The following is an 18,058-nucleotide window of genomic DNA, read 5'->3' on the forward strand; positions in this document are numbered from 1 at the left end:
GAAAGGAATAATGCCCCAGCAAGTTTAGTACAATGTACCCTGGATTGTCTACAGGAACGATGCATTATGGTAAATTGTTTGAACATTAACTAAAAGTATAAACTCGGTTTACCTGAACAATAATATACAAACATATGGGAGAATAATAATTCCTAGACAGTAGACATGTAATTGATATAATAATCATCATGATGCATTTTGCAGGGCCTCCCCAAACAATTGCATATCTTCTAGCTTTTGTTTCCTAAAATGTCCAAATAAGCATTGCTTCTCCAAAAAAACCAAGATCCTGAATTACCTCGCCAGGTAAACCTACATCAAAGGCCCAACAAGCGCCACCTCGTCTATAAGAGTGTCCAGTAAGGCGAACAGAGATACTATTTTGCTGCTAGATGTAAACATCTAAGAACTTGTGATAGGTTAACACTTGACAGTTATTGTCACACAACAGGGGGGTGACATGTCATGATGGGTATGAAATTTAAGAACATTGAGAGGATGGTCCCTAATGGCCGGCAAGTAAACATAAACAATCTTTTCCCTGAACTGGAGAGTTTTTGTCCAATTTAAAGCAATAGGGTAGGAACTACCATACTGTTCAATCTGACCCATGGTCAGAACCCTTGACAAATTCTGGCCTTGTATAGCTAAGAAATTCCCTGTTCTAAGCATGCCAAAAATACAATAAGACATCCTGCCCTAGTAGACTCTGCCCAAGCGTGAGATTTAAGCCGTTGTACACCCTCTTTCAACTGCCTGATAACGCCCCCAATTAATTAATATACCCTTGTAACCAACACAGAAACCTGAGGTATTTCATCACAAAAGTGTTCTTACAACTACATTTGTTGATCATAGCAAGTGCACAAGTATTGTCAGTTTTTACTATGACCTTTTTGTTTGTCCATGCACAGTACTAGCAGGACGCTGCAAGCACAATTGCAAGGCACTCTTTAACATTAATATGCATTTGTTCAACTTGAGGCATATCACATAGGAAAAGTCACCACTGAAGTAACCACCATTAGATGAAGCATCTGTTTGCACAGTCCGAACGGGCTTGCTGTCCACAAATTTCTTTGATCCGTTAAAAGTTTTCTAAATCCAATCTGAAGGAGTCACTAAGTAACACCTTATCACTTCCTGATTTTAAGGTGTTCTTGAGGTCAATCATTCTCCTAAGAAAAGTTCTACCTCCCTGTATCACAGAGGCTGACCAGTTCAAATTTCCTATCAGGCTCTCTATCGGCCTTTTACTTGCTCTCTTCTTTGCAGCGAAGGCAGCTATTTCCTGTTCAAGGTATTTATCAAAACACCAAGAAAAACAAGCTTCTGTTTTGGCCCTTCAACCTTGTTCCAATTTATACGAAAACCTAACCATCTCAATACTTCAATAAGTTTTGCCAAGGCTTGGCCACATTCACTAGCAGTATCTGAAATAATGAAAAAATCATCCAAATATGCTATAACTCTGTACCCATTCCTCAGTTTCATTATTCTTCATATTGCAGCACTTAAACACTGGAAAGTTTTGGGGGACTTAGAAGCACCAAATGGAAGTTTTGAATCAAACGTACGTAGGTTTGCTTTCCCCTTTAAAATGCCAACACAACCCTGTTAGTGGGTAATTAATAGTGTGAATAGGTACAGATCTATATGCATTTTTAGGTCTATTTGGCAAGAAAACTACCATGTTTGATATGTTTAACTGCCTCACGGATATCCATATATTCACATTCAGTATTACATATAGCTGTTCATACTGTTGGTACTGGGAAGACTTCCATCAAGAGGAAGTCTGACTTTTGTTTCAGACTTAAGAACTGCAGGTTTTGAGTCACAAATAACATAGTTTCCAAGTTCAATCTCCTCCCTTATTTGTAATTCTGTTAGGTCTCTATGAAGATGGGCCGATCTATGATTAGCTGTACACATCATGAATGTTTACACCAGAGAGGTCTGCAAGATTAAACCCCTCTCTTACACCACACAAAGTAAAGTCCCTATCCTTGTTATCGGGAGGAAGTACACTTTTCGATGCTTCCTAGTTCAGTGTGTTGCTCCCTAGTGAAAGTTTTTTACATGTTATTCTCCTGTATGGGTCTGGCATGATGAGGGACTGGACTGGTGTGTTGCTGCATGCTGTGTCCCCTCTTCCCACACATGGTAAATGCGTGTACTAGTCTACACTGATCTTCCTTACAGTTGCCATAATTGTATCTTCTACAGATATCTGCTCCATCAGCTGTGAATGGACACCCTGGTCTAGATGCACCCCTATTGGTGCTACTAGTCTGGATATGACTGCTCTCCATCTGTTTCAGCATCTTAGTGGTACTAGTGTTTGGCTTTGCAATTAGCGGAAATTCTTTCACTTCCTGCAACGGGGGCCCCCCACCTAAGCTGCTCTCTTTGATGAATTGTTCTTTATTCCTGGTCGTACAGAATAACGCTAGGACAAATGTATTTGGATGAAAGTCTACACACATTTCGAATGTATCGTATGTAGTCATGAACCTCTTCAATACCAGCCTCTTTCAAATCAATCATTTCCTGTAGTATACCCAGACTTGCATATGACCACATTTCCAAAGTAACCTTGCCAAGTTTACTTTTGGGTTTGTTCAAATCAATTGTTGTTCAATAGAATTTGACTCACTGTCCAAGGAATCGGTATCTATCCAAAGATAATCACATATGTTTCGTTTCTTAGGCACTTTACCTCGGCTTTGAGTGGGTGTTTTCTGGCCATCCAACGACGAGTCTTCGTTGCGTTGACCTTTTGGTGTCCGCCATTTTGTCGTTGAGAGCTGTTGACCTCTGCGGCGTCTTCCGTAGCATGTGCTCTTTCCATCTTCTTTTTTCAGCCTCCCTACCTCCGCCTTAAACTCGTTCAGTCTGTCCTGAAGTTTAAGCTTCATAATTTCAGTCTCTAATTCCACACACTCCGATTTAAGATCCGAAATGGCAGTCACCTCGGATGCTCTGTGTGATGGCGACTGTTGCAATCTCGCGTCGGCCTTGTCACGGTTCAACAGCGGTGAAGATTGTAGGGTGGAAACATCAGACGCTCCCTTGAGTGCACCCAAAATATCCGGCATCTTTGCCCCCGCACATTTACGTATGGTTTTGGCATCTGCTTCTGCCATTTTTCTTGCAAAGGCGTAATTGTAATCTCACAAATTGCGTGCGTGTTCTAGCGTCGACATGAATTCCTACGTACAGCGTCCCCTAAAACAGGGGAGATAATTCAAAATGCTTTATATTTTTACAAATAAGAAAGGAGAGACAGCGGTCTAGGGGAGACAACTATTGCATAACTCTAAAACTCATTTTAACAAGTTACAATCTCACTTCTAATTCAAAGTGGGGATGGGATCAAGCTACCCTCTTACATGTACTTACACCGATCATTGGTCCACTCTAAACCATCGGATATGGTGGAGCCTGCAAAAGCAACCTAACACTATTATAGATTCTGTCCACTGCCAAGGTCTCTTACTGTCGTGGGTCCTTCAGAACTTCTGTTGAGAGTCTCTACGTCGAGGGCGATTACGGGGTAGCCTAGTGGTTAAAGCGTTCGCTCGTCACGCCGAAGACCCGGGTTCGTTTCCCCACATGGGCACATTGTGTGAAGCCCATTTCTGGTGTCCCCGCCGTGATATTGCTGGAATATTGCTCAAAGCGGCGTTAAACTAAACTCACTCACTCACTTAATCGTAGAATATGTGTTCCTCTAATGTTTGGCTAAACTGGAATACAATCGCCAACGACTGGAGGGATGATGTAACTCCAGATGGATCCACGCAGGTAGCAAAAGCAATGTAGTATGGTATGGTGATCTACCATCAGTTGTTGGCGATCTATAGCCAGTGTTTATATTGTAAGGTATCAATAGTAAGAAAGTTTTAGATTTATGATCTAGTTATATAACAAAATCTGTGATCATCTTCTGGTTTTCACTGCCCTTCGTTTTTAGACAGGTTTTTAGAATTAACATGTATTTAGAACTTCTTGTAGTCACGATATGGCAGAAATATTGCCGGTGTGACTGTAAATATTAACCCATTCCCTCACTGAAGCCACTAAACGTCCATAAATGTACTGGGAAAGATTATTCCATATCGGAGGAAGGAATTGGAGAAGTTCCTGCAGCTCTGTTGTTTGCCATTTGCAACATTGTATCTGGTTACCTCGCTAAATTCACGTTCCCCTCAATCGCATTGGCGTCCTTGCTGCAGCTGTAAACCCGACCCTTAACTTAAAGCCATCACCCACAACCACCAACCCACCCATCTACCCTCCAAAACGATTCCCTTCCAGAACATATGGCCTGATGAAACATTCATCTGTCACCTGCCGTCATCTCATCTGTCACCTGCCGGCATCTCATCTGTCACCTGCCGGCATCTCATCTGTCACCTGCCGTCATCTCGGTGAAGAAAGAAACGTTGTTCATGGATGAAGAGAACTTTTCTTCTCCACCCGCTCGGTCTCCATTACAGACGCTTTCTGCTCCACTGGAGACGTCGAACTGTTCTCTCAACCCGTGAAGGTCCGGGTTAGAATATTGGCCTTCAGTAACCCATGCTTGTCGTAAGAGGCGACTAACGGGATCGGGTGGTCAGGCTCGCTGACTTGGTTGACACATGTCATCGGTTCCCAATTGCGCAGATCGATGCTCATGCTGTTGATCACTGGATTGTCTGGTCCAGACTCGATTATTTACAGACCGCCGCCAAGTAGCTGGAATATTGCTGAGTGCGTTGTAAAACTAAACTCACTCACTCACTCGAACTGTTCTCGCAGATGCACAACTGTCGCCAGATATGGTACAGACTGTAAGGGATGTTGGTTGGAACCTGTGTTGGAGGTGCGGGGTTCGAATCCATTAGTCTTGACGTTGGGTCTTTACTGGTTGGCAGTCACCACTAGGGCGGATTATAACTTGATTAACTTTTTTGAGTGGTATTTTAGAAGTTGGACAATGAAGGCATATTCAGAACTTTTATGTACGTTTCGATACAGATTCTTGTACCGTTGTTAGGCAGGAGAGTAGCATGAGGAAGAAAGGATAATATATATGTCTATAACAACGAAACAACATTAACAACATAAACAACTAGGCAATAAGTGACTAAAGCCAGATAATTTACAAACAGATTAGAGGTGGAAGTCAAATATGTACAAATGAAAGGGATAGTTTAGTATGGAGAAGTTCACAGAGTTGATTGTGCTTGGTTGAGAAGTGCATCCTGGGCTGATGTGATGAAGTATCCTTGATCTTGGTTAATGGTGGGCTTTGACCGTCTCTTGAACAGCTTGGGTGAGTTTGCAAGAATATTAAAGTCAGTCCAGTTTATTGATGCTTGGGGCTTGGTTTGGTTTGTGATTTGCTGACGGAATTGGTCATGGGTGTATGGTGGTCTTCAACTCTGATGTTGATGGGATGTTTCGCCTATGTGGCTCTGTCAACAATCACAATTATATTTTATGTTTGCTGTTTAACGCCGCACTCAGCTATATTCTACTATAGGAAGGCGTGTGTATGTGTATGTGCGGCTGCTTGTACTAGCCCAGACTGAAGCTGGTTTTATAGTGCTAGCCCACTGAGATACAATGCCGCAGTGAAGCATGAATGCCCGACTCAGACACATTATACTGACTCCGAGCCGACCAGTCCTTGTTGTACTCATTAATGCCGAACGCCAGGCAGGGACCAACATGTACCATATTTTAACGTCGGGGTTCGACGCTGTCGGGGTTCGAACCCGCGACCTTCCGCTCTCTGGGCGGACTCTCTAACCACTACACCACGGAGGCGGTCATAAACATCATGAGCATCGATCTACGATGACATGAGTCAACCAAGTAAACTAGACAGTCGCCTCTTACGACAAGCATGGTTTGCTGAACACCAACTCTAACTCGGGTCTTCACGGGTCTTACATTTCATGATTAACTCATTTAAGGTCAATAATTTCTTATGGTTCTCACAGCATTTGTTAACACCATCACGAAGAAGAACTACCGTCAATGTTGAGTCAATACACCTATGCTGTAGGGGAAGGTAAAAGCTTTCAACATGACTGAACAATGTCCCCCTGAACGGCCTGTACACTGTTGACTGCAGGGACGGTGGGGTAGCCTAGTGGTCAAAGTGTTCGCTCGTCACGCCGTAGACCTGGTTTCGATTCCCCACATTGGTACATTGTGTGAAGCCCATTTCTGGTGTCCCCCGCCGTGATATTACTGGAATATTGCTAAAAGCGGCGTAAAACCCAACTCACTCACTCACTGTTGGCGGCAACGTCTTTGCTCCATATCTATTTCGAATTTGCGGACCTTGTTTTAGAATAAGGTTACAATAACACTATTATTCATTTCGAGTGGATTAAAGCAAACTGCCATATACTGCAGGAATTGAGCTCAGTCTATATGGTAAGTTGCAGCGCTTTACAGACTTACCAGCAAGGTCAGCATTTTTATTTTCTGTGCTTCTCATCGCCCGACCGACCCTTCTTATTGTACTGCCGACTCCAAAAAAACAAAAAAACAACACTTTTTTAGTTTATTCCAACACCGCTGACTCGATCCTAAAACGTACCGCCTCGTCATATAAAATGTTTATCTTTTAATCAGTCGCTGCCACAAGTCCTAAGAACGCGAGAAATTGAAATAAGAATTACAATAAATGAGAATTAATTTCAGATAATTTTGTCTTTATTAAGACTATTTTGTTATGTTTTTTCCCCGACTGACCGACCCAAGTTTTATAATTAGGTGGCTACGTGAACCACATAAACAAACTGATGACCCGTGCTGCTAGCACTGTTCAGTGTTGTCTGTCATGTCCTGAGGAGAGAGTTAGTAGGGGCATCAGTTTATCAATATCTTTGAAAACACCTATTACAAAAATATTAAATAGTGAAATCTTTGTAGATCAATCGATATCAATACAGAGTTTTGCAATTAATTTCAACATACATTTTTTTCAATTTCTTTCAATTATCCTGTATAAAGTGAGAGTTTGCCAGTTAGACACCAATTAGACAGGGCTCACATACATAGGAAGCTGACACAGTTTTAATGACTTAATTTAGTGCTTGAAGATACAAGTAGTACAACATGTATGTAAGACATATAGAGAGTGCCATGCATATCCTTCTTAACAAATTCAACTGATTATTCCTTTTTTTCATGGTAAGAAATACATACTTTGCTTGATAATTAATAACATGTGGGTTTTTTATGATAATAGCGGATAAAATTAAGAATATGTTGGATGTTCAATATAACAAAGTAACAATTTTCTCCAATCTGACAAAAAAGGACATATTAAGCAGAAATGTTACTCTGTTTCAATACAAGGAACAATGCATAGAGGATAAAATCGTTGGTCTTTAGCAATATGCAGTTTTCTACCTTCCTCTATGTTTAATCTGTGATTTGAACACCTAAATTTCGTAATGGCTATTCTATATAAAGTTACATTCACAACTGACAAATATTCTTCACAAGATTATTCCTTCTTTACAGATTGATAAACATTTTGTTTAGGAAAATGACCACTTTTTTAGAATAAATTGTTAGAATATAATATTCTTTTCTGTAAACCTCGGACAGAGCTATCAAACAGTAACATATTGTCAGCGAAGAGTAACATGAAATGTCGACAGACACCAAGGTCAATACAGCTATCTTCATCAACATCAAGAAATTCAGTAATATCATTAACATGCAATGGCAATAGCAGTAGTGATAGTTGGAAACCCCGTTTTACTCCGCTCTCACAGTCAAACAGGTGCGTGTAGACATCTTGCAATGATATACATGATTTTGTGTACATATTTCTAACTAATCTGCAGATTTTACCTTTCACATTGCCAGTCCAAAGTTTACACATCAAACTTGTTCTATTGATGGATTCAAATGAAGCTTTAAGATCAACGAAACAACAGTATATAGTCTGCCCTTATGTAAAGACAAATATTAGTGATCAGTGTACCTAAGGCAAATATATTGTGCTTGGATGAGTTAAAAGAGTTCATAAATTTTAAAAGCTTATCAAATGTTGATGACACTACTCCCACTTTTAAAGGGATATGAAAGAGATACTTCAAAACAGACCACATGTTTGTTTTCGTGTGTTATGCCAGTAGCAGACATCATGGCCGGTCTGTTGTCAAGGGACATGGGGATTTGTTTTATGTGGTAACATTCTATATTATAAGTCGGCACATTCTAGGTTGGAGTCGGCGGTGTTGGAATGAAAAAAAGGTGTAGTTTCGGGAAGTGAGAAACACAGAAAATAAATACGCTGCCTGATCTGTTTGCGTCCTTGGACCAGACGATCCAGTGATCAACAGCATAAGCATCGATCTACGCAAGTGGGATACGATGGCATGTTTCAGCCAAGTCAGCAAGTCTGGCAACCCGATCCCGTTCTGTGCCTTTTACGAGAAGCATGGGTTTCTGAAGACCAATTCTAACCCGGATCTTCTGCATGGTATTAAGGGAACGTCATAATTTTGTAATAACGTAATAGGCGTATATAACATTCTCATGCTGTATTGTGTTTTACTGTAGAAGCATTGCTACAAGTTAAGTGTTACAGATCCGTCAATCTTTCCTCTGTTACCTTGCAGAATGTTTTTCCATTGTGATGTCGAAGACGTGGGCATTCGTGGAAGGAATACAAGTACACAGCCACCTGAGATTATGCGACTAAAATGAATCGGGATAATCGCGGCACACGATGTCCAGACACGATTAGTTACAGACTGACATGATTTGGTTGGCATGTTGCTCAGTGTGGCGTTAAAAACAAATCAAACCAAAACAGACACCAACTGTAATATGACCTGTTTGAGACTGCTGACTACTCCATCAGGCGAGGGGGCGATGGGGTAGCCTAGTGGTTAAAGTGTTCGCTCGTCACGCCGAAGGCCCGGGTTCGAATCCCCACATGGGTACAATTTGTGAAGCCCATTTCTGGTGTCCCCCGCCGTGATATTGCTGGAAGATTGCTAAAAGCGGCGTAAAACCATACTCAGTCAGTCAGTCCATCTGGCGAGCAATAATGTCGTGGCATTATTTGTAAAGCCCTGGGACACAACCACACGTGGTTATCCTCACATTGACAGCAGACCATCATCTTGACTGCTGTACGAGGACAGCCCTCACAATTTGTTGGTCTTTTCGGAAAGTAGCACAATAGCATTAGCCTTAGCCCGGTGGTACTGGGATCCGTAACGGCACATCTAGCGTATGACAAACGTACTCAACAGTGGGCGTGCAGAAAAGTCTACAACTTTATAAAGTAGACAACTGTAAACAAGGTCCTGCAGGATGTTCTGGAACATTTGTAACACACAAACGGTTTGAGCTATTGTGCTCTACAGCCTTATTTCGCAAATATACTCATGGGTGGCTTCGCAGGTAAAGTCCAAAAAGCACGAGTTCATCAACTGTAAACACTGCTCCGAAGACTGAACTGGGTTATTTGGGTCACACCAAAGACTTGAGTGATTGAGTCTGGATCCATCCACCCAATTCCACTTCATACTGGCCACATCCAGATAGGCACCTATTGAGCGTCTTCCGCTCACATCGATACCTGCAGCATGAAGAAGTGTAACGAAACGTTTGTCTTAATTTGTCTTGGGTGGGTGGGTGGGTGAGTGAGTGAGTGCCTGAGTGAGTGCCTGAGTGAGTGACTGAGGGAGTGACTGAGGGAGTGAGTGAGTGAGTGAGGGAGGCAGTATACCAGCCATATCGTGACGATTGTCTTTTGGATGTTCAAAAGGGAGTTTCTATTTGTTACGACCACTTTCAAAATATTTCATCAAAACAGATTTGTTCATCATGATGGCAACTACTGTGTGAGCTAAGAGTCCTTGCTATTTTGGCACATAAACAGGAAAATGTTACGAAGGCTTTATCAACCGTAAACATTATTTTGACGTATGGACTGGCAAATTCATAAGGGATCTGGAGACTGCATTTGTTAAGACGTCTTTTTAAAAGACTGCATCAGACTATAATGACAACAGTAAAACATTAGTCATTACTATCACATAATATACTCTTTAAAAAAGTAGGGGTGTCTGAACTTTCAATTTCGATAGGAAGTACAAGCGTTAACAAACTTTTCAAAGACAGACATCTTATGAACGGGTTCGATTCCCAACATGGGCACAATGTGTGATGCCCATTTCTGGTGTCCCCCGCCGTGATGTTGCTGGGATATTGCTAAAAACGGCGTAAAACTAAACTCACTCACTCACTCACTCACAGCTTACAAAAAACATAATACACACTCACTCACTCACTCACTTTATCAATACCCCTAAACACAACGCAAGGGATGCACGTGCACAACGCAGTAGCCCCATACACGTGTATGGGGTGTCATCCTTGATTTTGATGGTTTTCAGGAAGGTCGATAATTCACTGTAGACCATTATTTTTGACAATCATCTTGCATCACACAGCTGTGAGTGTTTGTTTCTAGCCGGTTTATTTTTGTTTGAAAATGAAAATCGTACGTCATACACCAATCATATTTCAAGAGCAATAACTGTAGAGGCAACTAAGGTCATAAGGAAGTGCAAGTGGTGATGTGCCCTCAAAACAATATTTATTTACATTGATTGACTCAGATATATCTCCCAATTTTTTCAATCGTAATTAAAAATGAAGTTTATGACGTCAAGTGAAGCATACCATTTGCAACCATGAAGTCATCAACCAGCTGTATTTTGTCAAGTGTTGGCAAGGTCACCAAGTCTCCACCGTCCATCTGACATTTCGATCTTGACGCTGTATTATTCAGAGCGGAACTGGACACCCTTATGCACATGTCTCCTATCTGGCTGTATGGAGAGACACATTCGGCTGTTGGGCAAAAGAAAGACGACTGCATAAACAACATCACCACCGTTGTTTTCTTTATTCAACGGACTTCCATACCCGGCGCTTTTTGCGCTTACTGGGTGTAATTAATAATATCTTAAACCGCTGCTTTATTAGAGGAAATATGGCATGATATAGATACAAACGCATTTGATGATATATCTGTGAGCTTAAGGTTAAGTTTGATTAACTGGCCAAGTCAGATCGAACACTTCTAACTGTTTTAATCCTGTAAACACGTGAGTAAGTGAGTTTAGGTTAAACTTTAGTTTTACTCCGCTTTTAGCAATTCGGTGTGAGGAACGAACGCTTTAACCACGAGGCTGCTCCGCCGGTCCCTGGAGGTGAGGTGAGGTGAGGTGAAATTGGGTTTAACGTCGTGCTGGAGAATATTCCACTCATATGACGACGTGCATGCGTATGTGCATGTGCGGCTGCTTGTACTAGCCCAGACTTAAGCTGGTTTTATAGTGCTAGCCCACTGAGATACCATGCCGCAGTGAAGCATGAGTACCCCACTCAGACACATTAAACTGACTCCGAGTGATTGAGTGAGTGAGTTTAGTTTTACGCCGCACTCGGCAAAATTCCAGCTATATGGCGGCAGTCTGTAAATAATCGAGTCTGGACCAGACAATCCAGTGATCAACAGCATGAGCATCGATCTGCGCAATTGGGAACCGATGACATGTGTCATCCAAGTCAGCGAGCCTGACCACCCGATCCCGTTAGTCACCTTTTACAAGCATAGTCGCCTTTTATAACAAGAATGGGTTGCTGAAGACCTATTCTACCCCGGGTCTTCATGGGTCATACTGACTCCGAGCCGACCAGTCCCTGTTGTACCCATTAATGCCGAGCGCGAGGCAGGGACCAACAAGTACCATATTTTAACGTCTTTTAGTATGACGCGGTTGGGGATCGAACCCGCGACCTTCTGCTTACCGGGCGGACTCTCTAACCACCACACCACGGAGACGGTCCCGGCCCCTGAACAAACGTACACCAGCTACAGGGTAGTGAACGGTTGAAAAGGTTTACTTTAGTCAGCGGATTGTCAACAGTATCTACACTGGCTCCTCTGCCGGGACTCTTGATATGAAGCAATAGTTATTATTTTATTATATTGAATGTTCATATTGAGTCAAGCTCATGCTATAACTGTGAGGTTTAGGTTACTTTTGACACCGTTGGTGGGTTCTTCTGAGGATAAACAGACTGGGCTAAGATGGATCGATCACGGTGTATTGAGTGATTTGAAAAGCCATAGTCAATAGTATCTGTTGTGGCATTGTACAGTAAAAGTCATAACAGAGACCAATGAGAACATAATGTTAAGCGAAGCATGTGTAACTCTGGATTATTAATAAGCAACTCACAGCTCTTCCCTCTCTTTTTTCAAGGTTACAAACATTTAAAACGTATTCATATAATTCTCCTTATTTCATTGTAAGCATTGTCTAGAAAATGTCAGAATTAAATTTTATAACATTGCTACGATATTACAGCACTTTCTGAAATACCTACCATCGAGCAATTTTGAAGTCCTATGTCGGTCAGTTATTCCATATTTTCCGATAGTCCACCGATCAAATATTAGATCGGTAGATTTACCTCGGATACGCGCTCACAGAATAAATTACCACAGACAATGTATTTTTATGTTTTCAACGTTGTTATTTTAATAAAATAAAACATTCCGTTCTTCGTGTTGTTAAGCTATATAAGGTGCAGTACGACTTATACGCGAATTCCATTACCGTAGTCATTTGAATAAGTTATTGTCTTCTTTCATATGACACGAATACATACATACCCACAGGGTTTAAGTATGCAGTTTCCTTCCATTTTTTATATTTAGGTCCGCATATATAAGAACAGCGCCATCGTTGTACATTACCATAGTCATTTTACTAAGTCACTGTCTTGTTTTGTAGTTCACTAAAATGTAACTGTTTTGTAAAGAATTACCGTATCGTCTCTGTTCTAGGTTATTTCTTAACTTCGTATGTATCGGAATTGCAGGTTGCCAGTATCAACTTCACCTTCGAAGCACTTTTACCGTAATCACAAAAATAATCCACGGCGAAGCAAACTATTTCTCCAGAAAACAACTGTGCTATATCTTCCTACCCTGTAGATACGTACTTTTGTTCGGACCACTCTCTAATCCCACTGACCGTATTTGCCGAAATTATTGTGTTGAGAAAATAATTACTGCAATTACAGACTGAAATCCCATAGGGTCTAAGCTAAGCACTTCGCGCAGTTTACCGTCTATGCTCACCGTTTACCGTCTATGTATTTTGATTACTTAAGTCTATTCAAACACTACCAATAAATCCTTACCTTAGTCAACGCAATAGGAACAGCATACAGTAATTCAACTCTTGGGCACTCTTTCCCTACTGGTCCTATGCAATTGTCATGAATGTTTAACTTATCCGCGAGTTTATGTAATTTATCAATACCGTAGTTACTCAAATAAATACTGCATTATATGTATAATGTTTCTGTAAGCAGTTACCGTCCACCCTCTGTTAAACCACACGCTGCCTATATTACCTGACTGTATACAGAGATAATTTGACTGGACAGGGAGACATCAGTTGGCTGCAGGGACGATGTAGGAATTGTTCACCTTGTTGACGTTTGTGGAGGGTGTATACCTCATGTTGCCTGATTGTGAATGATCATGCTGGTGATAGCAGGTGGTTGAGGGTATAGACCTTTTCTGAAACTTTTGCTGAAATGACTTGCACTATAGCACTATATTAAAACGTTTCGTCTCGACAATATCCACCTCAAGGTAAAATAAACATGCTGTGATGCTTCAACACTGAATCGATGAAGGTTATTAGGGAACCCCAAGACGTTAAGGTCACATGCAACCAAAAAATCAAACATAATTAAAACACAATTATCACTTCTTCATGACATATTATATGCATTGCTGATTATGAAAAAACAAATAAACAAAATTATAAGCGTATAATCGCAAATCAAAAGTGCAATATTTTGTACTTGGGTTTACCTCCCTCGAAACGAAGCAGCCGGGATACCGAACCCAGTCAGAGCGGGTGGGTGTGCACTCAAGTGTAACGGCTGGTTCATTAGCAGATGCCGCCTTCACGGTCATTATGTGTGTATATATAGAAAGTTGGGTTTTATAAATACATGCTCATTTTTTTGTGTATAACATTTTGCAATCAACAGACATCATAACATGTCATGTGTTCAAGTATCACACCTGCCTGTCTGTGTAATTACATAATGTGACAGAGACCGAACTCGGGCCATAAATCAATGCGTTTTGTTTATGGTGTATAGCCTGATTGGTGTTAAGTTCAAATTGCATGTGGTCAGTGATCGCAGTTGTGTATTGAATATTGTCATTAGCAGACAGGCAGGCAGACACACAGGTGTCAATAAAACAAGACATTGAGTTTTGTCTGTGACAACGACATATCTATATCACAGTTAGAAATTGTGTCAACTCTAAATAATGACATTGCTTTTAAGTATCGAACTGAGAAAGTGACTCGGTAAGAAGAACGTGTGGTGAAATAGACAAGTGAAATTATATAAACAGTTTATTTACTGTCATAACATACAAAAAAGCTCGCGCCTGTGAGATATCAACAAAACATTATGAAAATAGCTCACACCAAAGCCTTCACCGAGTATTCACCAGACAGCCCGCTTCCAAGTTGCGCGAACCTATTTCACTGCGCACGTGCTATGAGCGCAGCCCAGCTGTTGAAACCCGTATTCCCCAGAAAAGTCTGGGGAAATTTAGTGAAACGTTTGAACTCCGATTTCGCGCGTTTTTTTTCATCGCGTTATTTTTCAACTTTATAAGTTGAATTTGCATTTTTTGACGCTATGTTTCGGTAAGTCCATACCGAAAGGTATCAGAATCTGCAAAGTTGTGTTTTACGTTGCATGAAAAGTAACAAAAACAAGCGGACAAAATACTCTTCATGAATATGTCAACTAGTTATGACTATGTCAAATGTTACATTGTTCTTCACATTGGTCTAACGAAAACATATATATGTAAACTATTCATTTAGTAGCATGCTTGTGTCAACAACAGACTGCCCGTGTGCTTCCACGGTTTTGATGTACTTCAGTAATGTTGATACAGGAGTGGTACTGTTGATTTATGTCATTAGGTACTTCAATACCCACAAAGTGGAAGGAGAGTATTAAAAGGTTTTAGAGGCCTGCTCCGGAAAAGAGCAGTACCACCAATTTCAGTCGAAGTCAAACTTGTTGCCGTAGAAACGCAAAACAAATATTTTATACAGACATCCAAAACTACCAACAGGCACCAGTTCACCACCAGACTTATTTATGTGCCAAGTTTGGTGAAGAAACATTGAACGGGTATAAAGTTCTGCTCCGGAAAAGAGCAGTACCACCAATTTCAGTCGAAGTCAAAGTTGTTGCCATGGAAACGCAAATGATATTTTGTTCAGAAATCCAAAACTATCAAAAGGCACCAGTTCACCACCAGACCTATCTATGTGCAAAGTTTGGTAAAGAAATATTGAACGGTTTTTTTAATGTTCTGCTCCGGAAAAGACGAATTTGCACGGACGGACGGACGGACGGAGTCTAAATAATAACGCGTTGCGGGGGATAACAATGTCATTTCCTACAAATGGCGTTGGCCCTCATTAGCTAAGGGAGGGGCGGCGGTATAGCATAATGGTTAAAGCGGCCGCACGTCATGCCGAAGACCCGGGTTCGATTCCCCACATGACAATGTGTGAAGCCTATTTCTAGTGTTCCACGCCGTGATATTGCTGGACTATTGCTAAAAGCGATGTAATACCCAAATTACTCACTCACTCCTACCCATGACGTCAACCCTTCTAAGCTTAGGTCAGTGTAAAACCTCCTTACGTAAACATATCAAACAAAACACACAGCGTCAAGGCCTTGGCTCTCGATATATGGTCATGTCATTTTATTGACTTACATTTTGATTCATATTTGAGTCGCATCGGCATTATTTTACCCATATAGCGACAAAGGGGTTCATATTCAGTTCCTTGAGTAAAACTATAGGTTTGTAAACAGTTGAGATTATTTGCCAGGGTACACGTTTCATTGTAGCGATCTGTAATCCATCATGTGGTGGCTATTTACATAACTCAGAACGCAGAACTTATAACACAGCGAAATTGAGAATTGTAACATAACGGTGTCTTCCTACGTGAACAAAAGGCTGAAAATAATTATAACCGGTCCAGTTTGTTTGTGGTCTCACCTGACGGGAAACCCTACTTCGTGTCAGACAAACATTTTGCAAACACATTAGCATTGAATATACACTAAGCGCCAAAAAAACCCGTTACCCTCCTACATTTATGAATTAATGAAAAACTATCATAGATATGTTAGAAGGTATTAGTTTACAAGAAAGCTTAAATACACAGCTTTATGCAAATCACGAAAACAAAAACTCAAATGCATTCATATTTAGGTGAAATGCATCTTTTTCAGAAGAGTTAAATGGTCCTATTTTCGTCCATGCCAAAATGAACCAATAACAGTGATTTATATGTCCAAAGGAAATGTTGAAATAAAATTCTGGTTTGAGACAAAGATAAACCACTTAAAGTTACCATTTTCCAACTCTTAAAACAAGAAACAACTGTTGTAGAGTGTGTAAAATTGTAAAATAATCATTTCTATGATTTCAGTCTGTTAAAACATTTTCTGCTGATTTGCATTAGTGAAAACAAGTAAAATATGTCTTTGATATTGTAAAAAAATGTTTAGGAACATCTAAAATTATCTTTGTTACCATTTTTGCTTGCAAAATAACATTTTTCCATTTTCTGTTTACACATAGCAATATCAATCGCCAAAACGCAGCAATATTCAAGCAGTATTTGCATCCATTTTACATGTAGAATGATTCCACAGGGTATAAAGAGAGCCTAGAATACATTATATGATACACAAGTACGAGAAATATGCTACTATTAACAGCTGAAGGGAGAGAAAGAACCATTGGGATGGTGCAGATGGGGTCGACATACAATGCCGTTGCCAACGCCCTCGGATGCAATCGTATCACGGTTATAAGACTTATTCAGGGCTTCAGACAGACTGGGGTCACCGTAGACAGACCAAAAGGTGGACGTCCACGCATCACAACGCCGTCGTTAAGGAAGGAGGGTAACGTTTCTTTTGGCGCTTAGTGTATTTTCCAAAGACAGGTTGATCAATAGTAATATTATGAAAATATTTAATAATATTTGACAATACATCCCATTCCTATTGTAAAAGATTTTGATGAAGCTCTCATAAGTCCTGTACGTGATTTTAAGATGGAGACAATTGTATTTTCAGGCCGGATACACGCTTACACGCGTGACATTTATCTGCATGATATAAATTACTGATTAATTGTGATTATTGTTATTCCTAAATCGGACCAGCTCATATTCGACTTGAAGTCCATTCTGCCGACAATGAAACATTAGAAAATGTTGCTGATGATACTGACAATTATTGTAATCTCCCAAGATGATTCTTATCAAGTATCAAAAAAGTGATATATACCTGGTAGGGACCGCAGCATTGGTAAGTTCCATAAAAGTTTCTAAAAGATTCCCATATTATGCATGAAGTTTCTGTGGAGTGTTGCATGAAAGAAGTGCATGTGTATTTTCTTTCTTTTTACAACTAAACACATGCTTGTATGCAAACGTGATACAATTCTGAATCAATTTCTAACAAATTTAGCTGCTACAAAATGTTATAAATAAAAGTATTTAATATATCTGCCAAAATAACCATGAATATGGCAGGAGTTGATCATATTGCCTTTTATGTACGGCATTATGTGAAATTTCACTTTCTCGCATTTTTGCTCAGTTACCTTTTTACTATATAACTTTCTTGCTATATTATGTCACTTTCCCACCTTGTTATATCGCTCTACAGCTTTCTCATTTAGAAGTATCACTTTCTGATCTTTTGATATCGATTTATCATACCGCGCTTTCCCGTCTCTAGTTATCGCTTTCTCGGCTGGTGTTATCACTTTATCGCGGCTTTAATTTGAGGGAGAGAAAACTTTTTTAAAGTTAAAAGTTCAAAGTCACGTGTCACTAAA

The sequence above is a fragment of the Haliotis rubra genome, unplaced genomic scaffold (genome assembly GCF_003918875.1).
Source record: "Haliotis rubra isolate DU_JTF1 unplaced genomic scaffold, ASM391887v1 Scf481, whole genome shotgun sequence".
Taxonomy (NCBI): domain Eukaryota; kingdom Metazoa; phylum Mollusca; class Gastropoda; order Lepetellida; family Haliotidae; genus Haliotis; species Haliotis rubra.